General features: G+C 44.4%; 1 long non-coding RNA gene across 1 annotated transcript; it reads right to left on the bottom strand.

Moving 5' to 3' along the window:
* Positions 1 to 11,570: 11,570 nt before the first annotated feature.
* On the bottom strand, positions 11,571 to 16,523 carry LOC120402943. The gene is made up of 2 exons (XR_005597376.1): positions 16,183 to 16,523; positions 11,571 to 13,393 (listed from the first exon to the last, which is right to left on the bottom strand). It is a non-coding gene; the product is annotated as an uncharacterized LOC120402943 (long non-coding RNA).
* Between the last annotated feature and the right edge of the window lie 11,254 nt (positions 16,524 to 27,777).

Raw genomic sequence — 27,777 nt, 5'->3', positions numbered from 1 at the left:
GTTCTGAAAAATGCAACTTTAAGCAAAACGAGGTCAAACAAATCCAATTTCCCCAAAAGAATTAATGCAAATAGGGGAGGTTAGGTTCCAGGGAATTTTTTTCTACCAGACAAAAGACTACATATCTAGATCTAGATCTAGATCTAGATCTAGATATGTAGTCTTTTGTCTGGATATAGATATAGATATAGATATGTAGTCTTTTGTCTGGTGGAAAAAAATTCCCTGGAACCTAACCTCCCCTATTTGCATTAATTCTTTTGGGGAAATTGGATTTGTTTGACCTCGTTTTGCTTAAAGTTGCATTTTTCAGAACATAACTACAATGTTAAGTGAGGAGTTACTGTATAATTCTCCTTGGGATTTTACCTTGTGTTGTTTAACATGCTGGTGGCAATGGGGGTGGGTGGGGAGGGTCTCTTGTGGCAAGCACATTAAGAGCCCCTTTGTCTTTAATTTCATGCCCAGCTGGTAAAATCACAGATTATGTGTGTTCACTGTCAACATGAAAAATTTGCCTTGGTCAGCATGGAGCCTACACTTGATATAAATAAATCTCTCTTCTCATGATTCCTAATTCAGTGCAGTCCCATAGTTTCCTGTTTTCTCCAATATTATCATTATTGCTGATATTAATGAATCAGGTTTATCTTCATAAAATAGTGAACCACACACTAAAAGAATCACACAGAGTACACATTTCATGTGTCCTATCCTACCACTCGTGGGCCAGAGTGACTGCCCATCTTCTACCAGTGCAATCCAGTGCAACCCAGCCTTCAACTGTCCAGAAGCAGAAAAACTCAGACTTCTTCCTTTAGCCAAGCTCCTTGGGCACAGGATTATGGAAATATATTCACGCCACTCTGCTAATATTGTATATCCTGGTGCTCCTTCTGCAGTAGTTAGCCACCAACTGCTGTTTCCAGAGCTTTGCGCATCTCCGATGACACTAACAAGGTAATAAACCAAGTGGAACTACCTTGGCTTCTAATGCATTAGAAACACGGTGCAGTCTGATCACCTGATTTCACACCTCTTCCACAGTGCTCTATCTCACCTGGCTTGAATGGAGATGTTCCTTATTTACACTGGTATAAGTGAAAGGAGAATCAAGCCGAGCCATCTGTAGGTGTGCTGGAGGGGAAAATGCCAGAGGGCTTGCCAAATGGAGATGCATAAAACTTCTGCAAAGTAGTGTCTGGTGTTTTTTTATATATACACACACACATACCACAGAAAGGACTGGGGGCACAGCCTCCTATAGGACATTTCTTTCACCAAATTTAAAAATGGTGCAAGGTGCATTAACCATTTCACTGATGATTAACATACCAGATACACAATAGCAAAAGCACCAGCACTGGTGCCCCATGTTCTTGCTGTTTCCCCTTTGAAGCACCTAGAGGAATGTTGGTACGTGAAAGAATGCTGCTGCTTTCTGCCAGAGACCTGCCAGCAATTAAAGGGTTAATGCATCAGGCTCAGTATAGCTTGTCTTCAGGTAAAAAATAACCACCAATTGAAGCCTACAGATTCTGTATTTCCTAATCACTTTGGCTAAGCTCCCCTGAGCTCTATTACAATTCTGCTGACTCTTTATATCACATTCCAGTTTACCTATACACATGCAAAGGGAACCCATGTGTCCTAAAAACATGGGATATTTGCAGTTCCATAAGCATATTAGAGATGGCTGGGCTTTCCATGCTAGGCTTGTTCAAATACATTGTCCATTTTGTAATTGACTGTCAGCTTGATTTACAATGGCACCTGTGATGGGTTTGACGATTTCAATGCAAAAGGCTCTTTGAAATAAGCAAGGAATAGTCAATCCAGTGAGGCAACTCAGTTTGCTAATATTATCAAAGAACGGGGAAGGGCTTAAGAGGGACATAAAATGGGGTCAAAACAGAAGCAGCCCAGAAAGAGGTAGTTTATAAAACAAATCGCAATAGCAGTAGGAATTATGGAAGAGGAAGGAGGCAAAAAAAAAAGGAGTCTGTTCAGGAAGTGGATGGAGCAGTTTAAGAAACAAACTAATGTACCTAATGTACTAAGGGCCTGATCCAAACTCACTTGGAGGCTTTCATTTTGCAATGAATGGATTTGGATCAGGTCCTAAATGCTGTGCTTTCTATTTTATTTTAAAATACCCAAAGTCATGGATGGACAGTTAAAATTCATGAGGACGAGAGAGAGGAAGGAAACAAGATGCTGAGGGAAGATCTGCTCCATGTTTCTTGTTAGGGCCCTGGAATAGTTAGCTCCTTGTCCTTATTTTCAAGCCTCTGCCTAAATCACCTTCTGTCCTCACCTCCCCCTTCTTGAGATGAATGGAGACAGTCCAGCTAAAGTTATACTAAGCAGGGGAAAGAGCTATCTTCCAACTATTATTGCTAGAGCTGATTGACAAATGGAAAATTTCACCACATTCTGTTGTAGCCATGGATTTGAAATAACGTCGCCAATTGTCTTTATTGGACTTAAACTAACAGCCTTTGTTTAAGGTAATGCTCCTGGGACTTCCTATGAACTAGAACCATTTCAATTTGTTATACAAGGAAATATTTGTGGAAGCTTTGGGGGTGTTTCTCAGGTCTAAAAAATAGCAATAAAAATGAAGCAGAGACAGCTATGGAATCTGTCTTAGATTTTATACAAGTCCCCACATGCAGTTATTTAGAAAGAGGCAATCAACTTCTTTGTAAACTATTGTCTCAACGACTTCAGTAGGACTCCACATGAGCCCAGGGATCTTCCCACCTGGATCTGATTCCAGGATTGGGGCCCATGTCATTAGCCTTTAACCATCAGCTTCCTTATCCCTCTATACGTAGCCAATTATTACAAACATCAGCTCTGGCTATTTCTATAGACTGATGCTAGAGATCTGTGCTGTTTGCCTTGGGGTGCAAGGTGGAGCAGAACTTAGCTTTTCATATTTTATACTGTATGCCATTTCTCCTTGTGGCATAGAGTCTGGATCCTTTGGCTGATGCAGCAGAATGGCAGCATCTGTTGTGCATGCAGAGTGCTCATGGTATTTTTAAGACAATCTATTAATAAGACACTTGAAATGAAGTAACTCCAGAAACAGAGTTGGGTTAACTCCAAGTACTTTGCTACAAAACCTGTTAGAACTGGCTAGGTCGAACAATCAGTCACAGCAGCAGCAAGCAGCTGGTTGGTGCTAATACTTTATGCTTGCCAGCCTACGAATCAACGATGAGTCCAAGAAAGCAAGTGATGTGGCTTGTGTTTAAGAACTGAATACAAATCCAGCCTGCAAAGCAAACAATATACAGGCAATTCTGTCTAATGGCTCACCATAGACAGGTAGAATGTAACTCCCAAACTTCTGTTCCAAAAACACTGGCCTCTCCAATGTGAACTGAAGGAGATTTCCCCTTTCACTAGCACTTGCAGGAGGATTGATGCTCTGCTCCAGCCACTAAAGAGCAAGCACTTGAGAATGTCTGATTCCAGCCAGCAAATGCACATACATGTTAGCCAGTCCAAGGTCCTTACTCCAAGGCCCTGAATTTCCTTGGTCCTTTATCTGGATATATTCTCCTTCATTCTCTGGAAAGGTTAATCACTTCTCTATATAAATCCCTTCACTCTGTTTCCTTCTGACTAAAGCAGGTTGGAAAGTTACTGTGTCTGTTTTTTAAATGAATTTTGTCATGGAAAAGCTTTTTCAGCCAATATTTCTGAGAAATACTTTTTTCTGTTCTAATTTATGTTGAAAATGAAATTGTGGACCAAAAAACCCAGTGGAAATCTTACAACTAACAAACATTTTAACAAAAAACACTGGTGTTTTTTGACCAACTCTAAACTCTCTGTTTGCATCAGCTTCAAATTTGCTCTTCTGTTTTTTTCAGGGTTCTGCACAGTTCCACTCCACCTAGATTTCCATTCATTCCTCTCTACTCCCCCTCACCCTCTTTGCTCTGAATTCCACTGAATTCTCCCTCATCTCCTTCTCTGACCCTCATCTTCATGCCTTCTTCCTTTTTTCCCCATACAACCTCCTGTTTTCGAGGCTTCAGCCCAAATTTTCCCCAGACACACTGAATCCATTCCCACTCCGTTATTACAAGAGCAGCTCCAGTAAGCAACCATTTTCTTGTCATTCCCTTGAGTGGATTCACTTAGATAATTTAATTCTGGCTTTGAATATTATCATATACCCGCCAAAACCTAAGGGAACTTATTAAAATGCCTTTCTTCTGCCCTTCTTCCCAAGCAAGGAGGTAGGATGACCATATTAATTAGATCCCAAAGTCCCAACAATGTTCCCCACAAGGGACTTAGGTATAAAATTCCCTCCACTTACAATCCCCCAGGAGATGGGTTTATTTATTTTGTTCTCTGTGGCATGCTTGGGATTGTTGGCTGAGGACTCTTAAATAGGAGAAAAAACTGCTACACCTGTTTAGTGCTGTTGAGGTAAATCTATTAGTTGATTTCCTCCTACTGTCTCATCAGAGCTATTTAATGGGGTAAGGAAGGCTGGAGGGATGTACTGATCAAGATTTGCAAAATAAACACAAGATGATCATGAAAGTTCTTAAACAGTCAATCTTGTCAGTTGTACAGTAATGATGGTCCTTGAGGCACTTGTATGGAATAGAAACATCCAACGACAGACTCGAGAAGAGCACTCAGGAGTGATGGGGGGAGCACAAAAGTTCGGAGGCTTATGCTAAATATAAGCACCTGACAATAAAGTGCTGATATAAGCTCTGCAAATTAACCAATGCTCTTGAGTCTGAAAAATGGACTGGAAATCTCATGAGAAGAGGATCAAACAAAGGTGCTTGTTTAATTTCCTGCTGGACCAGAAATCTTAAGAGAAGGCCCTCCTTCCTTGAAGAAGCTTGCACTACAGCTGTCTATGGTATATTGTTGTTTGAAAGAAGACTGCAAACTCCAGGGCTGCCAAACCAGCATTCTTTGCCTGGCCACAGTAACTGCAATTTTTTTAAATACAAGCTTTATGAAAGCTTTATTGCGATGCTGATGGAAGAGAGAGGGGAGCTCTTTCTACTCAGTCCTTGCTCTCCTGGCAAATTCTGAGACAATGGGCTGAGCAAGTCTCCCAGAAAGAACAGAAAATACCAGCAAAAATTTCAAAGGGAAACCCAGGAAGAAAATGCAAGAGGGGAGGAGGGCAGATTTCTTTCTCACTGTTCAGGGAGATGATGACAGTAAAGTTGATAAAAATCAAAAGGCCTTTCTGAATATCGGGAGCCTTTGAAATAACCTTTGAATTAATATTCTATTATCCCCACTTCACCAAAGGTTATTACTTTTAGCTTAAAGGAATTTGACTGAAAGATAAAAAAACCAGTGGATTTGATCAATGTGTAGCCCTCACAAATAGAGCCAGAAGGCTACTGAGGGTCAGATACTGGCCTCAGTTACACCAGTATAAATCCAGAGCTCTACTGGCATCAGAGTGGTTATTCTGGAAGTCTGCTGCTCTGGCTAAGGCTTGTGGCAACCTCTTAGCTCATTTCAACATCTGAGCACCCGAGTCCTACCCACATCTTTCAAGTTAAAGCATCATGAAGGCCCTTCCACAAATGAAAAAGAAAGACTTCTCTTGACAGGCTTCTGATACATCCTTGCCTACATATTCTCTCCCTCAGCAGCAGTCCAAATGCTTTCTAGCTGAAGGCAGCAGGACACAGGCTTTCTATTTTATTAATAATGCAGGCCACTAAATTGCTTTCCTGCCTCCTCCGCACGCTTCTCTGATTCTCTCCAATTATCTGCTTAAACTAGAACAGGAAATTAAAAGTGAAAAGATAGTATTAGGCGCTAGAGAGACCAGGTGGGTGAGGTAATATCTTTTATTGGACCAACTTCTGTTGGTGAGAGACAAGCTTTCCAGCTTACACAGAGCTCTCCTTCTGGTCTGGGTAACTAGCTCAGAGTGTCACTGCTAAATGCAAGATGGAACAGATTGTTTAGCATAAGTAGTTAACACATATTTCAAAGAACCATTCAAAGTGAAGTGGCACATTAATACCCCTCCAGACATAGGGAAGAGAGGACAGTAAAGGAAAGGGTGGGAGAGAGGGAAGCAGCTGGAGGGGGTTGTTAATGGGTTACAGATTATTGTAATAAACCGTAAATCCAGTGTGTCTATTCAGGCCGTGATTTTTAATGTCTAGCAAAGTTATGAATTTAAGCTCCAGGGCTCATCTTTTGAAAGTGTTGTGCAGGTTTCCTTTGAGGATGAGGACTGATAGGTCAGATATAGAATGATCACTTTGTGAAAAGTGTTCACCCACAGGTGATGTGGTGTTTTTGTCTTTTACCACTTTCCTTGAGTTCATTCAACAGTGTAGTGACTGTCGGGTTTCACCCACATAGTTGCTATTTGGGGCATTTAATGCACTGGATGTGCATGTTGTGATAGGCATGTGTAGGACCCATGGATCTTGAAAGGTATGTTGGGTGAGGGTGTTGATCATTGTAGCAATGGAGATATGTCTGCAGGTGTTGCATCTGTTGCTCTGTCAGGGTCTGGTGCCACGTTGAGTTTGTTTCTCCTGATCTGTGGAGACTCTTGCTTCTGACGATGAGCTTGGAGAGGTTGGGGATTGTTTGAAGGCCAGAAGAGGGGATTCAGGAAAGATTTCTTTCAGGATAGGGTCCCATTGAGTATGGGTTGTAGTTTTTTTATGATACCCAGTGCGGGGTGGTAGGTGACAACTAGAGCTGTGCGGTCAGACGGGTTTTTATTTCTGTACTGAAACAGTTCTCTTGGGGTATCTGTGTGACTACAATATTCGGAGCTGACATAAGAGCAAAGGAAGCCATCCATCCATTGGCTCCAAAAGCAAGCAAGCTCCTGCGAAATTGGTTAAAAGGTTATGACTGATGACATACAGTTTTCTCCTCTAGTCTCCCCGACAAGTGATTAATGTGGCTACCTGCAGGACTGTACGGATACACCACTCCAATATGTCCCAGGGATAGAGTTAATTTGGTAACATTAGGTGATGGGGAAAGGTAATGAGGTTTTGCCTATCTAGCTTAGAGTTCGACTTCCGACTAGACCAGAGGAATATTTACTTACTCTAAAATGGGTAGATGAAGTAATGATCGCAGTGGCAATAAACCTCCCCAGCCATATGGAGAACAGAGTCAGGACTCACCAGTTTGCTTAATTACTAAGACTATCCTTCCTCCTTTCCAATATGAAGCAGAGCGGGCCAAATTCATCCCTAGTGCAAATCCAATTTCAGTGGTGTTACACCAGGGATGAATTTGCCCCAAGGACTCAAGGCAGTCAGAATGTCTCCCAGAGGGGAGACATGCAAGAGAGCATGCAAATGCCTACACTATTCCATAGGGTGCTGAATATTCTGCTCAACTCCCAACAGAGTGCTAGTCAACAGAGTGGGAAGTGAAGCCATATCTCTCCCTACTTTTCACTCCTCCATTGCCCTCTTTGGGTCACCATGCACTGGAGTAGTTACAAGCAGTCCCTGCTCACTGCTGAAATACCAGGACTGCAATTCTGCCCAGGGCTATGCACGGGGAAGGAAGGCTCCTTACTCCCTTCCTCTCACCTACTGCACATGTGCCTAAGGGCCAGGCAGAAACTAGCCCATAGTCTTCAAACTCTTAGGGCTTGTACGCACTACCACGTATGTTGGTATAATGTATGTCGCTCAGGGGTGTGACTAAGCAATTGAGCAACATAAGTTGTACTGACCTAAGCGCCAGTGTGGACAGCGCTAAGTTTGTGGGAGAGCTTCTCCCACCGACACAGCTACAATCGCTTGCAGAGGTAGATTTATTATGCCGACGGGAGAGCTCTCTCCCATTGGCTTTGAGTGTCTTCACCAGGCGCACTACAGTGGCACAGCTGCATCAGTGCAACTGTGCCAATGTAGTGCTTCTAGTGTAGACTAGTCTTTAGTGTCCTTCCCTGATGAAAGGTGATGTGGAAATGTAACATGAAACATACTGGTTTCACATCAGCAATATCCTGGATTCTCCCCTCCTCACCAGCAAGCATATGTGGAGGCCAGTAAATGTGCTCTGAGGGTGAGGGGCAAGTGAGAGCCTTATTTTGGAGGTCTAAGACTCAGTTTTTTCATAAGCTATTTGAAGAATCAGACTAGATTTAGCTCAGGGGGATCAACAGAGCCTCATTTCAGATAGTTCCAATTTTGGGAGCAGGATTGCTCCACCTAAAATTGCTCTTGAGCTGTATGTCAGCAGAATGAATACATGTGAATTTATGTAATTTGCCACCATCTTCTCTTCTGAAAACGCTTTTGCAGATTTCTCAAAATGTCACCCTTTTGTGGTGTGTTCTTGAACCCTTAAACCTCTCCCTCTTTGCAGACTGCACATAGAAATCAGCAGAGTGCATAAAGCCTCAGAGCTGTAGTGCTAAACAAACACAAACCCAGGATTTGCTTAGGATCCTCATAAAAGCCTTACAGTCTCAAGGCACAGGTTATAGTCTCCTTTATATGGCTCCCAATCAAGACAATAGAAGCCCGTATCAAACCCACTGTGGTATTCCACAGCAGCAGCCTATAACTCTGCACTGCTTTGGATCACTACAATAGGGTTAATAGGGTGACCAAATGTCCCGATTTTATAGGGACAGTCCCAATATTTGGGGCGTTGTCTTATATAGGCACCTATTACCCCCCACCTCCTGTCCCAGTTTTTCACACGTGCTATCTGGTCACCCTAGTAGGGTACTACAGTAATTTTCTAGAAGAAAATAACAGATCCCTCCTCAGTCTGCTGTGTTCCATGCAACTTTCAGAACAAACCTTCCTTCTTCCTCCCTTGTTTGAGAGGGCATGAGCACTTCATTGTGTACAGACCATTAAAGGGATTATTCAAGGATAGCTTGGCATGTCCATCTGAGCCTATGAGGCTCAGCCACTTTTTCTCAGTCCCAGACTAGGTGAAGGAGGAGGTCATTCTTAAGGAGTCACACTCCCAGGAATCCATGAGACCTGACTAAGATCTAGATCAGAATTCATGCTGAAGTTTACAAATGTTCTAAAAGTAACAGCTGACTTCCACCAGAGGCCTGTAAAAGTCCTGTTACTTGTTGCAAGGCCTAGAGGGTGGATCCAGTGCTAAAATCAGAATTCAAGTTTATGGCCAAAGAGCATTCACTCACTGCATCCTGAAGAGCTTGTAAATTCCCTCAGGCAGGCTCTAGATGGATAACAGATGGAGACAGACAGAGCTACTAATGGCAGGAGGCGTGTGTGGTATTCTCTTTCCTTTCTCTGTTGCTTAGTCAAACAAATGGCAGCCTAATCACACCCTGCAAAATTCCCCATCTCTGCAAGTTTATGGCAGCTACAAGATGTAATGTTCATAGTTCGGTGGTTTGCAATGTAGCTCAAGGCTTGCCTGGTATTTTTCTTGTGGAATGAGGCGAGAAAATATAATTGGAAGCCTTGATGGCTGCATGAGCTCTATTTCTCATTTTTCTGACTGTACTTGAGATTCAAGTGTGCTACTTTGCATTATGATTCTGGACCTGTGCTGCAATAAAAGCCCAACAAACTTAAATCTGGAGCTTTTCAGACAATAGTAGATACTAAACCATCATATTTTTCTCAAGCCAGGTTCCTCATTGTGGAATTCCAGTCAGGATCACTTGCTCCTTCTCGCTTTTCCAGAAGCTCCATTTTTGGTCATTGATTGGGCTGCTGTCTGTCTTTGGCCTGTTACCTATCTCTTCTACCTCCTCATTGACAAAAGCAGAATACCTACTGTAGATGACTAGGTTGAATGGTTCCATGTGTGTTTCCCTTCTGCTTTTCCTAGTTGTCAGATTCTTCCAACGTCTTCCTCCACATCTATCCATCCATAATATCTGACCATTTGATCATTTGCATTTCATATGATTTGACTTGAACAAGTCCGACATATTCATCAGTAGAGGGCAATGGTGCCTATTCACATTATAGAGCATTGCTGTTAAAACAGCTGCATCCCACCCCAGTGGTGGCTGCAGTTCTGTGATGCCTATTTGCATAGCACTTTGGAATCCTTCAGGATATTATAGAAAAATATAATGAGTGTTATCTCTCTGTCCATAGTGGGGTTTAGTTTTCCATGCTTCAGTAGTCATTCTGCTCCTGAAGAAAGCCTATATATTCTTTATCCACCTAGAAGCTCAAACTTTGCCATTGTTTATGGCTTTTTGCTTAGCTTAGTAATGTTCCAATGTTATTGTCCAGCAGGGAGCCCCAGGTGGGATCCAGGGCTGAGACATCAGCTGCTTAAACAAGTGGAACAGCCGACGTTAATCTTTGCTTGTGGTGCTCATAACAGGAAAATGGAGCAAACAGGGAATCAGCTCTCAATAAAAGAAATGCCCTTCAGCCTTGCAGTTTCATGTCCAGCCACTAATCAATATATATCATTCCCATAGATCACCTCAGCAGCAGGTGAGAAATTGCCTGGACAAGAGGCCTGGGTAGAGTAGACATGTGAGTATTTCCCATGCACAGAATGGTCAAATCAATCTCGCAGAACAGGACTCTGGGTACGTCTACACTACAGGATTATTCCGAATTTACATAAACCGGTTTAGCAAAACAGATTGTATAAAATCGAGTGCGCGCGGCCACACTAAACACATTAAATCGGTGGTGTGCGTCCACAGTCCGAGGCTAGCGTCGACTTCTGGAGCGTTGCACTGTGGGTAGCTATTCCGTAGCTATCCCATAGTTCCCGCAGCCTCCCCCGCCCCTTGGAATTTCCGGGTTGAGATCCCAGTGCCTGATGGGGCAAAAATCATTGTCGCGGGTGGTTCTGGGTAAATGTCGTCAGTCACTCCTTCCTCTGGGAAAGCAACGGCAGACAAGCAATATGGGGCAAGTGTACTAGAGAACCAGTGTATCATAGAACCAGAGAGCACAGCTGAGCTGTGTCAGATCCCGCAGAAATTATGAGCTGTATGCTATTCACAGGGGGTCCTCCTGCAACAACCCCACCTGTTGATTCCGTTCTCCCTCAGCCTTCCTGGGCTACCGTAGCATTGTCCCCCCACTTGTGTGATGAAGTAATAAAGAATGCAGGAATAAGACACAGTGACTTGTTAGTGAGAAATGAGTGGAAGGCAGCCTCCAGCTGCTATGATAGTCCAGACAGGACATTAAGCAGTGTGGGGGAGAGGAGCCCAGCATCCCGCTGCTAGTCCAGGGACAATTGAATCTTTTCTTTACACATGAAAGGTGGGGGCTGATGGAGCTCAGACCCCTGTTGCTATGATGAAGACGGTTACCAGCCATATTGCACCATCTACCATAAAAAATCAAGAGTTTTTTACACAGGCGCCCATGGTCGACCTCACTGGATGCTAGTCAGCATGGTTACCAGTCCTTTTGCACTGCCCCATGTGCCAAAAGGCTGATGATGACGATGGATATCAGTCATATTGCACCATCAGCCACCCATGGCGGGGCGGGGGGGAGTGAGGATGTTGGTGTTGACTGCTGCAGCATCGCGTTTATCTGCATGTAGTAATGACGGAGCCGAGTCAGTCAGTCTGTTTCCGTGGAGCCGCCCCCAACGGGGCTGTCCACGTCTATTTATTATAAGTGGTTATATAAATCATGCTATTATACGCATGTACAAACTGAAGCCAACATCTCGCCCCCTCTCCTGGTTGGTGCTTTGCACTATGTACTCCAGAAATACACACCTTATCAGCGCTTAATCTATGTACCTCCTGACCGGAAGTGTGGGGGGTGTGGGAACCATTTCAGCCGCTCTAAATCCGGGGGCGGCATTCCAACCCCCTTAGCGCTTAGGAAATGTAACGTTCCTACATCCCCTCCTTTTCTGTTTTATCGACCCGTGCCTGGTCCGCATGTTTCAGGATTTTATAGGCATACATGACGGCTTGGGGTGTAGGCAGGGGTTTGCGCCGAGAGGGTGTAAAACACAGCCCAATTATGTTAGGAATACACTGAGCTAAGCAACAAAAACCAATCAAGCAGGCGGTAACAATCAAAACATATTGCAGAACAGTTCGGACCCATCCCATGGATGGTAGCCACGCCCAAAGGTTATCCCACCATGATGGGTTCCTGTCCTGCTGAATGTGTTGTGCCAATTCTTGGAGGTTATCTATGTGTGCTTGAATCCGTTTAGAATTGTCTGTCAGATTAAAACAACACATGTCATATACCTCTTCACAACCCACATGGCTAAGCAATAGCAGATAATCAATTGCTGCTCTATTATCTAACATGGCATCGCGAAGCTCCTCCTATTCTTAATTCAGCAAGGCTAAGGCAGCAGACGTATAATTAATATTTTTCACTAGGGCACATGCCAATCAACTGAGCTGTTGATGATTGGCTACTCCTAACGCAGGGAGACCCACCAAGGAAACGGCCAGAGAAACGTACTCGGCCTGACTGAAAAGGCTGACATGGGCATTACATTCTGGCCTCATGGTAATTGAGCTTCGCCGGCGTCGGGTACGGGTCTCATTAGTGCGGGAATCAGTCAACATTGACCTCGTGGGGAGTATCAATGTGAGCCTACTTAGGCAACATTGAGCTTCTGAAATATTGGCTGGAATATAATTGAAGGTCCTCTGACCACATGTAAAAAACCAACCCTCCGGTAACGCGATGTGCCCGTAATTGCTGGACACATTTTGAAAGCGCGTACAATTCCATCCTGGGGTACCCACCCGCAAACATCCTTTTGGGGGCTTGTGACGTGTGCAATTAACCATCCGTGCACAGGTCAAATTGGCATGATTGGCTACCCACGGGGTAAAAAGGGACAAAGCACCCGCGGGTTTCACATAAGTGGCTTGGCCCCACAGGCTCATAGAAGAATATCGAATCTCGGTGGCATTCATAAAATTCAACATCCCCAATGCATCTACAGCATCGCCTGGTGCCTTACATACTGGGACCAGGCAGGTGCCCAGCAGGCCATGCATCTCAGGGGCCTGCTGTAAACAAAAGGAAGATTGATTGGCAAGGATCGCAAGTCGAGCCCATATATTATAACGCATGCGGCTATGCAATTCGGGTTCAGCCCCAACCAATGACACACAAAAACAACACAACAATATGGTACAAGAATTAACGGTCAAACAAGCAAAAATAGCAGCAGTAAAATTCTCGGGGGTAGGCTTGGCCTTGTTATTCTCCAGCGTTTGCTGAGCCTGCTGTGCCAGTCATTTCACCTGCCCCCAGGTAACCTTTGGTGCCGTCTTTGTGGCTCGGCACACTGGAAAGGTCTCGGTTAGGGTCAAATTGAAGTTGGGTATCGAGTTCTTGAGGCTTTGATGCCACGTCATTGTGCCACGGTCGCACATTCTTGGCAGGGACCCACAATGGACCTGTGGGAGTAAGCACAGCGGCATGCCCCCGTCCCCAAATTCTCAATGGAACGGGGTCATACCAATTAGGGTCTGGGCTCTGCCTATATTTAACAGATGGGCATGGGAGCGGGGTTTCCGTCTTAAAATGTCGTTCAGTGACTGTGAAATTCTGAAAGACATTTAAAGTATTTAGGGTAAACAATACTATCGCCAATTGATTTTGTTTGGCTCCCATGGTTGGCCCATCATCCCCCACTGTTTTATTTTGCTTTTTGTAGGTACTCTTTAAGTGTATAATAGATCCATTCCACAATGGCTTGACCTGTGGAATTATACAAAATACCAAAAACGTGGTTAATTTGCCACTGCGTGCAAAAATCTGAAAATCTGTAAAAAATGTAGGCGGGGCCATTATCGGTTTTTATTTATCGGGGGGGGCGGCCCATTACGGCCACCGCAGCAAAAATGTAATTAATTACATGTTTGGCCTATTTGCCCCATTGGGGGGTGGCCCAAATGTAATGGGAATAGGTATCAATGGTAACATGTAAATATTTCCAAGGAGAAAAAAGGGGAATAAAGCGTGACATCCATTTTGCCAAATTTAATTAAATAAAAGGCCACGGGGATTAACACCCAATTTGGGGCAATAAAAAAAAACTTGCACAATGATTACAAATTAAAACAATACATTGGGCTTGAATTAGGGGAATCATAAAATGCTTCACTAAAAATTCAGCATTTTGATGAAAAAATACATGACTATCAATAGGATCCGAAAAGAACAAAATGGGTTAACTGAAAAGCCAAAAGAAAAAAAAACCAAAACACTGACTCAGTCAAGGACACCACTTAGCAGAAGGGAGGGCTTGGCGAACAGCCAAGAAAAAGCTGCAATGAAAACGGCAGGACTCGGCCAGGCAATAGCAAAATATATTAGCCAAAAGGGAAGGGAAAAATCACCATCCGGGTCCATGAGTCCCCTTGGTGCTGCTATTTTGGCATAAAAGCCCAAATCTAAACATAAATACTTCCCACATAATCACTATCTATTACCCTGGGAACTATCTAAATGCCATATTTTCCGGCATGGGAACGAGGGAGGATCAGCCCCATCATGCCCGGGGGCAGGGGTCCAAAAAATTAAATAAAAACCACCACCACCTCCCCGGGGAAAATAAGCTCCCTATCTTTAAAACAAGAAAAAATCATTAAAAAAAACAATCTTTAAAACCTATTATCATAAGCTAATAATCATATGGGATAAAACTGGGATTTGGGATTCCACACTGCAGGGGTCCCATGGGTTAAATGCATGCATTAATCGCTCTAAAATCATGGAGCATTCGCCATTCACCAGATTTTACTTGATAACCAAAACAGGTGAATGCCAGGGACTAGTGGATTCTTCCACATGGCCCGCCTGGTATTGTTCCTCACATAAGTGATACAATACAAAAAACTTTTTCTGGGGCAGTGGCCACTATTCCACCCACACAGGGGTACTGGTTAGCCATACAAGGGAAAGGGCAATAAACTCAATCATAAATGGTAAAATATAAACAAAATAAATTAACTACAAAAGGCTAAGAATAAATTTCTGGCCTCAATCATAAACAGTAAAATGCAATAACAAGTCTCTTCCCCATAGGGATACAGCAATATCCATGATATAGGGTTTAAGGAAAATCTCCTTTCCCCCTTCTCTCAAAGTTATAGCAATCCATCGGGTGCTTTGTTGAGCGGCCTGCAATCTGCCCACTCCCCAAATGGCTGGCACTTCAAACCTGTCCCAGGTGAATGGCCACTGCCGAGCGGAGATGACTGTAACATCAGCTCCAGTATCCGCCAGTCCCTCAAGGGGGATACCGATAAGCAAGCTTCCTCATTAATTCCCACAGGGCATCAGGATTATCTGCCTGCTCTCGTATAGCGGCGAACTGTCCTGCTCCATACAATTGCTCGGGAGTATAGGCCCCCCCCAATGCCTGCCCCTGTTGAAATTCACTATCCCAAATAACATACTGTGCGGGGCTTAAAGGCATTCTACAAAAATCCTTCCAATCTTGGGGGAGCATGCTATACCCATTTGCAGTCCCTTCTAACATGCCTCGGGTAAAGGTGGATTCCAATCCAGACTCGGTAACTGCTCGCCTCGCCTCTCTAAGAACAGAATAGGGGAGGGCTGTGAAATTCACTATGACCTCCCCCTCTGCATTGCCAGGGAGATGTGTTACTGGGAAGGCAGCCAGTAGCTCTGTTATCTCTGTGGAGCTCTGTTCTGTCTCCTTGCTACTTAATTCTCCCTCGCTGCTCAATTCTTCCTCGCTGCTCAATTCTCCCTTCTCCTCCCTGTGTATCATTGCCTGAAAGGGAGACAGCCGATGATTCAGCTGTGAAGTGCCCTCCGTACCCGGGCATGCATCATGGCAGTTGGGTACCGCCTGAAGCGGCTTGGGAGGCAAGATCCTAGGGTAAGGAGGGGGGACCCAAGGCGCGGGGGTGAGAAGGCTAGCCCTGGAGGACGCTCCAATCCCGATTGTCTCCAGAGCCTCCTTGCATCGCTGCCAAAGCAGGAGCCACTGCACCGCATCTCTAGGCTCTGCGTGCAGTGTCGCCCCTATTTTTATCCAATCATCTACCAACAATGACCCGCGATCCGGGTACCAAGGACATTGGCAATTAATTTCCATTAACAACTGTTCTAACTGGCTCAGGGAGGCTGGCCCGCCAGCCTGTTTTAAAATAGCTCTCAACTCTTTCGCATGAACTTTCTGCTGAGTTGACAAATTCCCCCCCATACTCACGAAATGAAGCTTTTCTAGCGAAGGTCGGTGCACCGGGGGCTGTTCCAGCCGATGAGCAGGGGGTATCACGTCGGGGTCACCAGATGTAGTAATGACGGAGCCGAGTCAGTCAGTCTGTTTCCGTGGAGCCGCCCCCAACGGGGCTGTCCACGTCTATTTATTATAAGTGGTTATATAAATCATGCTATTATACGCATGTACAAACTGAAGCCAACATCTCGCCCTCTCTCCTGGTTGGTGCTTTGCACTATGTACTCCAGAAATACACACCTTATCAGCGCTTAATCTATGTACCTCCTGACCGGAAGTGTGGGGGGTGTGGGAACCATTTCAGCCGCTCTAAATCCAGGGGCGGCATTCCAACCCCCTTAGCGCTTAGGAAATGTAACGTTCCTACATCTGCAGCATTCAGTAAAGATAGGGTGACATGTAAAAGAGTCAAGAGAGGATTGTTTTCCCTTTCACTTCTGGGGGTGGGTGGGGGGATGCGTAAATTGCCGAGCTATGCCCTGAACCACCACGGACACTGTGTTTGACCCTAGAAGCATTTGGAGCTCAGCCAGGAATGCAAATGCTTTTCGGAGACTGCAGGAACTGTGGGATTGCTTGAGTCCTCCAGTCCCCGCTCCCTCCCTCCATGAGCGTCCATTTGATTCTTTGGCTTTCCGTTACGTTTGTCACGCAGCAGTGCGCTGAGTCCCTGCTATGGCATCTGTCTGGAGAATTTTTAAAAATGATTTTGAATTTCGTCTTCTGTAACGGAGCGCTGATAGAACACATTTGCCTGCCCTTACAGCGATCACATCCGCATGGTCCATGCTGGAGCTCTTTTTTTATTTTTATTTTTAACTGCATTGCCACACGTGCTGATCGGAGCTCCACGCTGGGCAAACAGGAAATATTCAAAAGTTGGCGGGGCTTTTCCTGTCTACCTGACCACTGCATCCGAGTTCTGATCTGATTGCTGTCCAGAGCGGTCAGTGGTGCACTGTGGGATACCACCCAGAGGCCAATACCGTCGATCTGTGGCCACACTAACCCTAATCTGATATGGTAATTCCGATACTAGCGCTACTCCTCTCGTTAGGCAGGAGTACAGAAATCGATTTAAAGAGCCCTTTATATCGATATAAAGGGTCTCTTAGTGCGGACGGGTGTGGCGTTAAATCGGTTTTACGCTCCTTAAACCGGTTTAAATGTGTAGTGTAGACCAGGCCTCTCAGAAAGATCAAGGAAAGGCATGAGATGATAACAAGGATACTCAGGGGGACAGACCTTTTAAGGTAATGCACAAGGCAATAGAAAAGGCTGGTTCTTGTCACAAGGAGTTGCTGGCATTGGAAAAAAACTATAAATATAGTTTAAAAAAATCTCTTTGCAAAATTAATGGTAACTGAGAACTAGTTGAAAAATGTCATGTGACTGCACAGCTAAAGTTCTCATCCAGGTCCTCATCGTCTTCTATTTGGATTATTAGAACCAGGGGCGGCTCTAGAAAGTAGGCTGCCCCAAGCAGCGCGGAGCGCTGCGCCGCCCTTCCCCGATCCCGCGGCGGGTCCCCTCTTCCCGCGGCTCCGGTTGAGCTCCTGCCGGCATGTCTGCGGCAGGTCCACCGGAGCCCGGGACGAGCGGACCTGCCGCAGTCATGCCTGCGGGAGCTCACCCGGAGCCGCGGGAAGACGGGACCCGCCGCAGTCATGCCTGCGGCAAGTCCCCTCGTCCCGGGCTCCGGTGGACCTGCCGCAGGCATGCCGGCGGGAGCTCCACCGGAGCCAAATGCCGCCCCCCCGGGAAACGGCCGCCCCACGCGCCTGCTTGGCGCGCTGGTGTCTAGAGCCGCCCCTGATTAGAACCTCCCTCTGACTGGCTTCCCCGACACTGACATCAGTACCCTGCATTCCATACAAAACACAGAAGCAATTATCATCTTCTTGCAGATTGTTCTGACCACATTACTCACCCTCCTTTCTCATCTTTCCACTGAGTCTCCCTTTCTACCAAAAAGCTGCACTACTGGGGCAAATTGTGTTTCCTCTAGCATAGGGGAATCCCTGGCTGCTGTAAATCTGACATAGCCAGCTTGCTGCACTCTGGCAATCTTGAATCAAAGAGCAGCTTCCATGGAGCCATTAGTACTGGTGCAATTTAGAGCAGCCCTGAGAATGCTCTAAGTTATGCTGAGGATCAAACTGGCCTTCACCTGGTCCCAGGATCAAAGGAGCATAACTGTATCCATGCACCATCTTTAGGTCCTGCACAAAGTGCAGCTCAGTTGTATCCAACGGTCTAGCCTTCAAGTTCTCAGATTGCTGGTGTATGAATATGCAAAGCTAGGTTCACTCAAGCACTGCCACCACTCTTGGATTTGGAAGTAGGCCAAGGATTTCCTTTGTGAAGATCCAGCTTCTTTGTGAGTAGGAAAGACTGTAGGAAACAATGCTCCTCCAGAGCATCCAAAAGATGCAGAAAGCTCAAGATTGCACTCTCTACCAGAGGTCTTTACAACAAATAAATCAAACTGGATTTAGAAATAAAAAACAAATCTCAGCAACAGTTCATAGGATATGATGATCTCTCCCCACCTCCACCCCTTGAGAGGACCTCCCTTCAGGAGATTGTTCCCCTTCAATTGCCCTGCCTGGTGCACAGTTAGGGACTTTGCAACATCTCTCAGACAGAGGGGTTAGTGGGCAGCTGGGCCTGATGGCAGCCTCCTCTACCGGGTGGCTGGGGGGGAAGGCACATTGAAACTGGGTGTGATAGAAGAAAGGATTGGTAGTAATGACTGAGGATTTGCCTGATAGGTAGCACAGTCTCTGCTTCAGCTCAGAAGAGGTTAGAGCAACAGGCACCTGAATTCCCAGAAGGAAGAAAGCAATTCTGGTTACATTACCAAGACAAATAGTGCAGTGAAATCAGTTCTGAGAGACAAAAATTGGTCCCTAAAGGTTGGCTAAGTAAATTTTCAATACAATTCAATTCATATGTTCCCTTGGTGCTTTCTGATTCTTTTTCCCCCCCTAGGAAGCAGGTGTTAGGCAGCATACAGTGTGGCAGGCTCTTTTTTTTCTGACTGATAGTTTATCCTCTCCAATTAAGAGTGTGTTTGCAGATTGACTCCTTTGAGTGCATTAAAACCTCAATTTATTGTTTTAATTCCATGATTGTGTGACCTAGAAGCAAAACCACCCTAGCATATTTTCACTAACTGCAACGGTGAGGTACACAGCCCCTCCCAGCTCGCTGTCCAAGCCACACCAACTGAAACACTGGGAAATCCAGCATTCTTTCTATGGCTCCATTGTCATGACCCAATTCTAAACTACTGAAATCAATAGGAGTTTTACCAATGACTGCAAAGGAGCAGCAGTTTAGCAAGGTGTTGCTGTTCCAATTTGTCACCCTATTGCCCTCTATCATGGAACGGAGGGAGCAGCCAGGGGCTCACAAACACCCCTTCCACATAATCTGAAGGCTGCTGCCCTCTGGGCTCTGCAGTATCTATTGTCCTTGATAATAAAAACCCAGGCAGTTATTAAGGCAAAGATCTGACCATTCTGACAAGCTGGTGACTTGTTAATGAAATTCATTCTGATGGCATCTGGAACCCTTTGCTACCCTATTGTTGGTGCTAATTGAGAAGATTGTAAAATCCGTGAGTTGTCTCCATAGCTTCAGTTCTCTTAGCTGTCTAGACAATACCATGGCCCAGTGGATAAGGTTCTGGAGTGATATTCAGAAGATTACAGTTCTGTTTCTGGCTTGACCATCAGCTTGTTGGGTGACCTTGGGGAAGTTACTTCACCTCAGCTTCTCCATTTGTAAAATGGGGACAATGATACTTCCTTTGTAACATGCCTTTGAGACCAAAGTGCCAGATAATATTACTGTATTCAGTGTGGTTGTGGATGTGTTTGAGAGGGACGTGAAAACCCTGACGATTTCTGCCCATGGCTTTGGGGGGAAAGTTCTGCCAGACCTCAGATCAGGCAATTGCATTAACTCAATTTGCATTCAAGCAAACAAAAGTCACCATAGTTAAGTGTCTGATTACTCCTTTATATGCTGAGCTGGCTTCCACCTTGACAGTCAGAGAATTCAAAACATTGTTTAACCACAGGGAATATGCTCCAGTCAATAGGCCTTTGTATTCTATGAGTGAATTTATATGTGACAAGTATGATGCCCCATCCTTCCTCAGCCTACAGTGAGGCATGGCACTAGAAAGGTAAATAATGTCAACCTCGTGTCACTAAAGGTCTGACCTGCCTAAAAAGAGGGTTCTCTCCAGAATTGTGAATCAACAGTTCTTTTTCCCCCCTCTCTTACAACTCCACGCTCTGGAAACTTATATCATTCATTTTTCCTCTATTCTAGGTTCATTAGCCAGCTGGTTTGTTATCGTAGAGTTGTTCCTAAAGTACCAGAACTGTGTACACTCGACTGTTCTGGCAGAGTTCATTCTGACTGCTCAGGATGTAGGCACACACTAGCTTATTATTGTAGGATAACTTCTGAGCACTGGGGCTGCATGTACACATTGTTTTGTTATTATGGAGTTTCTAATAAGCACTGAGACTACACACAACAGTTTGTTAGTGTAGGATTGCTAAATGCAGTATAGTTGAAGCCATGTCAGTCCCAGGATATTAAAGAGACAAGGTGGGTGAGGTAATATCTTTAGGCAGCCTCACCACTGACATTGCTTTTTATTTGGAATAAGACCATTCAGGTATTTTTAGTAAATAAAAAATGCTAATAGAGAAGACATGGACTGAATATTCAAACAGCCTGTAATTGTTAAGATAACTAGATGTGCTCGTCCCATAAAGAGTAGCCTCTAACATGCTCTCAGCACGTGACTTTCATTGAATTCATTATCCATGGCTCTCTGATATTCCTTCTGCAGCTGTAAGTAATGGAATGTTTGATGGATTTGTTTTGTAAATGGCCTTTTATTTTTGTGTGGAACCCAGCACTGAAGCTGATGAAAGCAGGATTTATTTTGTTTTGGGCAATTTATGTTGCCTGCTATCTATTAGGAAAATCAAACACCTGCATAGCCTTGTCACCATTAACAATGTTCTGAGCTGGGAATTTGCTGTCAGTTATTGGCATGGTACTGAAACACTACTGTGAGCAGGTGAAGTTCCCACCTTGCTCTGAGCAGCGTGTACACACCTGCACATAGTCCAATCTCACCCCCTTCCTGGGGCTTACCTTAAACAACAACAAACTTCAGCCTATGTTTTCTACCCAAATGTATCTGTCCCTAGGGATTTTCCTACAGGACCTCCTCTATCCCAATCCTTACTGTTGTTATTTATTATTTGTATTATTGCTGTGCCCAGGAGCCCCAGGCATGGGCCAGGACCCCACTGTACTAGGAGCTGAAGAAACACAGAAAATAAAGACAGTCCCTGCCCCAAAGTGCTTGTAGTCTAGGTATAAGACAAAAGACAACAGATGGATACAAATAGTTAGACAGGGGTGTGTAAGGAAATTGTGAGACAAAACTGGTCAGCAGGCTAGCCAGTGGTCTCAACACACCAGCAGTCCAACCTTACTTCACTGTGCCTCAGAGGGACCCTCCTTCTTCTCTTATATTCTTTTTGGAATTAACAAGATTCACCAGTCTGCATGAGCAATGACTCTATGCAGGATCCCAGCACCTAAGTTTAGGGCATCTCAATAAAAGAGGCCTTCATGGCATATCAGGTTCCTTGAACCTTCTATCCTGTAACAGCTATCTTATTATTACTATTTATTTATATTTCAGTGGTGCCTAGAGACCTCAGCTGAGATCAGGGCTTCATTGTGCTACTTCTTTACAAAAGTGTAGTAAGAGAGACAGCCCCTGCCTCAAAGAGCTTACAGTGTAAATACAATGGGTTATAAATATCACTTAAGGGTGAGCCTCCAAACAACTTTTAAAACCTGTTTGGACTCCCATATCAGTAATAAAATGCTTGTGTAGACTCAAAAGTTACAAACATATTGTTAAACTATGAAAAGCCAGATTCAGGCCAGATTCCGTCTACTGACTTCAGTACAGTTGCACTCCACTTACACCAAATCTGAATTTGACACTCCATGTTTGTGACTAAACAACCCTCCCTGACTGCCTTGGATAGGTCTTATGTCTCCAGATGTTGCAAGAGAAACAGATTTTCCTTATGCAAATTCAGATCTTAGCAGGCAGCACAGCAGCTGCAGTTAGGGCCCAATCCTGGAAAATACTGAGACTCTTTGCTCAAGATGTTTAGCACCCACAACTTCCATTAAACTCCAAGGAAGTTAACAGGGCATCTTACAGCATCAGACCCAGAAAGATTGTTTCATAAGTTGGTAAGGTTCCCGATGCAAGGCATGCACATTCTGCCTGGGCACTGTAAGAAATGTTGCCCTCCAAGAAGTTAAAAATTACAAGCTGTGGAATATGTGGTATATGCTTGGCTGAACCCACAAACCAGGAGCCTGAAAAAGATCCCAGTGGCAAAGTCATCTGAAAAGAAATTGAACTGATTCAGGCTAGGCCAGAAATGACTTCAATCTCCCTACAGTATCTTCCATGTGTCATTAGAAAGCAAATCCACTAAGCAGGAGCAAAGTTCTTCAATACCTTCCTGATATTTGGAGCAGAGAAGTGTTTTTCACTGACAGAGGTTATCATGGAACATATGCCACATCATTGTACTTCTCTTCAGCAGCTCACAGCCCTTCCAAGTGATGGATAGCTTCTCAAAATGGTTTTTCGTGGTCATGGGATGTGTTATGGACTGATAAGCCTGGCCTTTCCCTCTTTGCTATCTGCAGTTACTTAGGTCTATAATGTACATGCACAAGCCTAACTTTGGTTTCCCGCTACAGTAGCAAAGATAAAACTCTAGACATGCAGCAAGGATGCAGCACTAAATTATTTTGACAGAGCTGAGATTGTTTGCCAGAGGATCAGTCTTGAGCGAACGAAGAGGCAGCATGAGAAGTGCATTGATAAGGTGGCCAAGGTTGGATTCCACAGCAGCATCTTTGAGGCTCAAAAGTAGCAGCCCCAGCAGAGGGCTGCTTTCAGGAGAGGAAGGCCCATCTTCTGTGTACTACTCTGTGGGATCAACCTTACAAGACATTGAGGGTCCTCCACGCCTATAGAGCAATGGTGCTCAACATCTGTTTGTCTTTGTGTCTCTCTATCTTTCTGATACATTTACACAATGCCCATTACCAGGGCATCTAGGCAATAACAATAACACTGTTTTGCACTTCGTCTATCACTTCCTTTAATCGGATTTCAATGTTTTTAGTAATATTCATGTATTAAGCCATGCAAGAAACCCATGAGATAAACATTATTATTATCCCTGTGTTACGAATGAGGAACTTTTTGGGTGGGTGCAATTTTTTGCCTGTGGCTCAGATCACATAGATGTCTAAATCCCTTATTACTCCTGCAAAACAGGAGTTTATCCCTAAGTGACTTAAACCACAGTCTTAAGTAATGCCCTGCAAAGATAGAGGCCAGTGTCTGAAAACCTGACCCTCAGTTAGTTGTCCAAGGTCACCCAGGGACTGGAAATAGGATCCATGGAGTCCTAACTCCCTGTTCCATGCCTTGGCCACGAAAGCACCCTTCTTCATTGGAATGGTTTCAGCATAAACCTACAGAAGGTATCTTATTTCATTTAACCACAGACAAATCTTAAAGAAGCCTCACAAGGAACAGGTGAAACAATTTCTCCACCCTCCTCCTCACTCCATCTAGTTTAATATCCACCTGCTTAACCTCAGTGTATCTTTTCCAGCAGATGGGAAGTGGCTTAGGCATTTGGATGTTTAAAGGAGCAGCCTCACTAATAGAGGAAGTGATATGAGACCTTCTGAACCATAGCACTGATCAGTACAGAGAAAGCTCACAGCGCGCTCATAGTAAATTCAACCAGGGTATCTCAGCCAGCTTTGGCTTCTGACTGTCCACTTGCAAACCTGTGATGTTCCCTCAGTACTTCAGTGATTGGTTGTTCTTTTGCCACTGTCTGGATGGATGAGGATGTGGGACTAGGGGTTGTACATGTATTTTTCACCTCTTCATTATGTTAATAATTATGTATTACTTAATTCTGTTTCTTTTTAATTCAGTGCCATAGGGGATCCCAGAGCCAAGGGAATCGGAAAGTTGGAAATCACTTCTCAAATGTCAGTGAAATACTAAAACACCAGGAACTGAATCAGCAAAACAGGGTTAAGGAACAAAATGCTTCTGAAAATTGTATTTATGTATCAAAACTAAGTATTGCAGAATTCTACCTCAGTAGCTCTTTCTTATTTCATTACTGAATCTAGCTGGACTTCCATGCACTGTAAAAGTTTTCCATCTTTTAACTGGTCATAGAAATTTTAAATGAACAGAATGAGGAGTAGTAATAAAGGCTCCAAACTTGGTATTTGCTCCATAAATTGGCCCTCGGGCTCTGTTTTGGCTACAGGGTTTTCTGGGGCTGCTTAAAGCACAGCCTTGCATGGGCAGAATGATGGATTCCATTTGAGAATCCACTCCTAATCTTTTAGATTACCATTTCTCTTCAGAGATCTCATTTGCCTAAGGACTTTAGCCATAGTCAGCTGGTGACAAGTATGAACCTCCAGAACAAACTATTGTAGACAAGACAACTTATTTCAGCAGGGGACCTTTCAGTGGTATCACTGCACTGCAATCAGTGGCTAAGTAGCTATATGAAGAAGAGCTTGACAGATCTCTTCCTGACTAAAGTGTGACCCTGAAGCCCTTCCTCACATGGGTCTCCTATTGAAGTCAATAGGGCTGCTCACCTGAGTCAAGACTGCATGGACCCTAGATCTATTAACCTTCACTCAACTTGGTGGCATAAAAACTTTCAAGTGAATCTGCCCTAAATGTGGCTAGAAAATAACATAGTTACTTCAGAGGCCCACAGAAATTAGAAACAGGAAAGGCCTAAAAGATTAACTAGTTTATACACCCCCAGTCCCAATTAGTGCAAAATTGCTCTCTATAGTTTATTCACATAATCATCCTCTGTTGCAGCAATGCCTGAACTGTGAAACTGAGATTCCTGTGCTGAAAGCAGACAGTTCCCAGATTACCAGCCCAAAAAGTGCTTCGGGACTTTGGAGCACCCAGGTGCTTGTGCTTTGGAGCACAAGCACAATTATGCTTGTGGCATAATTTACACCCGGGCAAAGTGAGCATACAACTTTACCACTCTAAGCTGCTAGTGTTTTACAGCTTTTTTGCACTGGTGTAAATGACAACACAAGCAGCAAGCCAGTGGAGAATCAAACACCCTCTGTATGTGCAGACTTCAAAGGATTAAAACAATAATAACTACATTAGTGGTGTGTTTTTCATGCAATTATTCCAATACAATTTGCAGACTGTATATAGAAATATTTTTACCTGCCAGTGAAATGCAGCAACCTCCGGGGAGAACACTTCAGCTGCTTAATAGTGTACAGAAAAACACACAACCCATTTAAAATATAACATGGGGGGACGAGGGAGAGAGAAAGAAGTGGTAGAGATGGACATGAACCACAAAGCTCAGTCTGGGCTTTAGATCTGAATCCAAACTTTCCTAAGGTACAGGATGCCAGATCTGGGATTCTGGTTCAGACTCCTCTCTAGTATTTAGTAAGGTAGAATGTAATTATGTGACCTGGGATTGACCTGAACAGTGGAACCCTCAGAAAGTGTCACAGATGTTGAATCACCATGAAGCAGTTTGAGACCTCCATTTTATACATTATCAAAAACACATTTAACCCAGCATTGATCTATATTGCCTCTTGGTTCCCGGAACAGCTAATCAACAGAGAGAAGGGGGAACAAAACAGTTCAGTTACTATTTGTATCTGGAACCAGATGCATTCATCTATGCTGTGTAATTTTCTGAGAAACACACAAGTCTTTCCAGGAAATCTGGGCACTTCTGCTCTGTTCAGTGCTCAAGCCTTTAATTTTGTCTTATTCCTTTTCAAGTTGCATAGAACTAATCCATTTCCACAGGAAATGGCTGCTCAGAGGGCCAAACTCAATGGCAGGGGAAGGGGATTAGCTTGAGTAGCTCACTGGGGTTGATAAGACTAATGAGAAAACAGTTTGCATTGTACATTTCTATAGTGAGTGCATCTCAAGTAGTTTAACCTTTGGCTGTTTCATTGCCGGCAGCTAATGTTCGTGTTTATATCCTCATAAGAGAAGTACAAGTCTCTTATCCAGGACTCCACATGCTATGGCATGAATGTATTATTAGGTGAACTCTAAGCAATAAATAATCAAGACATTTCAACCCAGACCTGAAGCAGCTGCTGAGAGCTGATTGTTCCCAGAGCTCAAGCTAGGGATACACGTATTGCAGGGATCACTGGGTGCAATGGGGACTGCAACTAGACACACACAGAGTGATACATGATATAACAACCCACATTCCAATTATGAAAGGTTTCCAAACCAGAGATCTTTATGCACCTTATTTAAAAAAAAATTTAAACTTTCAAATATTTGTGATACATTTGAAAGATTTAAACTTTTTTTAAAATATTTTTTGTTAAAATGAATTTAGTGCCAGTGAAAAGTGCCAGCCTATTTAAAATCCCAGAAGAGGGCATTCAATCCTTGAGGGGGCCATTATAGGGATCTGGGGCAAAAATCTGTCTGGGGATTGGTCCTGCTTTGGGCAGGGGGCTGGACTAGATGATCTCCTGAGGCCCCTTCCAACCCTGATATTCTATGATTCTAAGAATTGGAGGGGCCCACCAAAACAAGATGTCTACTCCCTCAAGTGTGGGGGTGTAAAACAAAGGAACCAGATGAAGACTGAGGAGAGAACCACAGGCAACACCCATGGAGGAGTCCAAGAAGTCAGTGGACACTGCCCGGAGGAACTCTGCCCAAAGATGTGAAATGACCAAGGAACAGAAAAAGGCCTCACAGCTGCAGAGAAGGCCCCATTGCGTTTCCTCCTCTAGGACTGGTAGATGGCCATTTTGGCCAGTCCCAGGAAGAGGTTGACAAGGAAGTCTCGCAGCTTCATGAGGCCACAAACAGCATGTGCATAGAACCTAGGCGGAGGGAGTAAAGGGGGGCAGGTTGGAGAGATGAATGAAAAAGAACTTTAAAGGGAGCAGAGGAAAGCAGACAAACACAGTGATGGGCAGACAGGGGAGGGAGAAGGAGGCCCACCAGCGCACCACAAACTAGGGGGAGAGGGGAATAAAGGAGATTAGGTGGGGGGAAGGGAGAGAATGTTCACTCACATGTGCTCGCAAAACCAGGGCAGATGGTCAAAGTTGCCATAGTTCAGGAAGGAAGGCAGGAAATAGAAGGAACAGTATATAAGGTGAAGGGAGAGCTCTATGCTTTCTCTCCACCAGCAGCAACAACCGCATCCTCTTCCTCCAGCAGCAGTGGCAGCAACAGTGACCAATCCCACCCTAGAAGTGAAAGGTGCTAGAATGACAGCCCCGCAGACTAGCATCTTCTATCCACAAAACAGGTACAGTCCCACAGACTGTAACACCAAAGATGCTCAGGCCTGCCCTGGAGGAACCTCCTCCAGGGAT

The sequence above is a fragment of the Mauremys reevesii genome, linkage group 4 (genome assembly GCF_016161935.1).
Source record: "Mauremys reevesii isolate NIE-2019 linkage group 4, ASM1616193v1, whole genome shotgun sequence".
In the NCBI taxonomy this organism is placed as follows: domain Eukaryota; kingdom Metazoa; phylum Chordata; order Testudines; family Geoemydidae; genus Mauremys; species Mauremys reevesii.
This window is presented reverse-complemented; position numbering and strand designations above follow the sequence as displayed.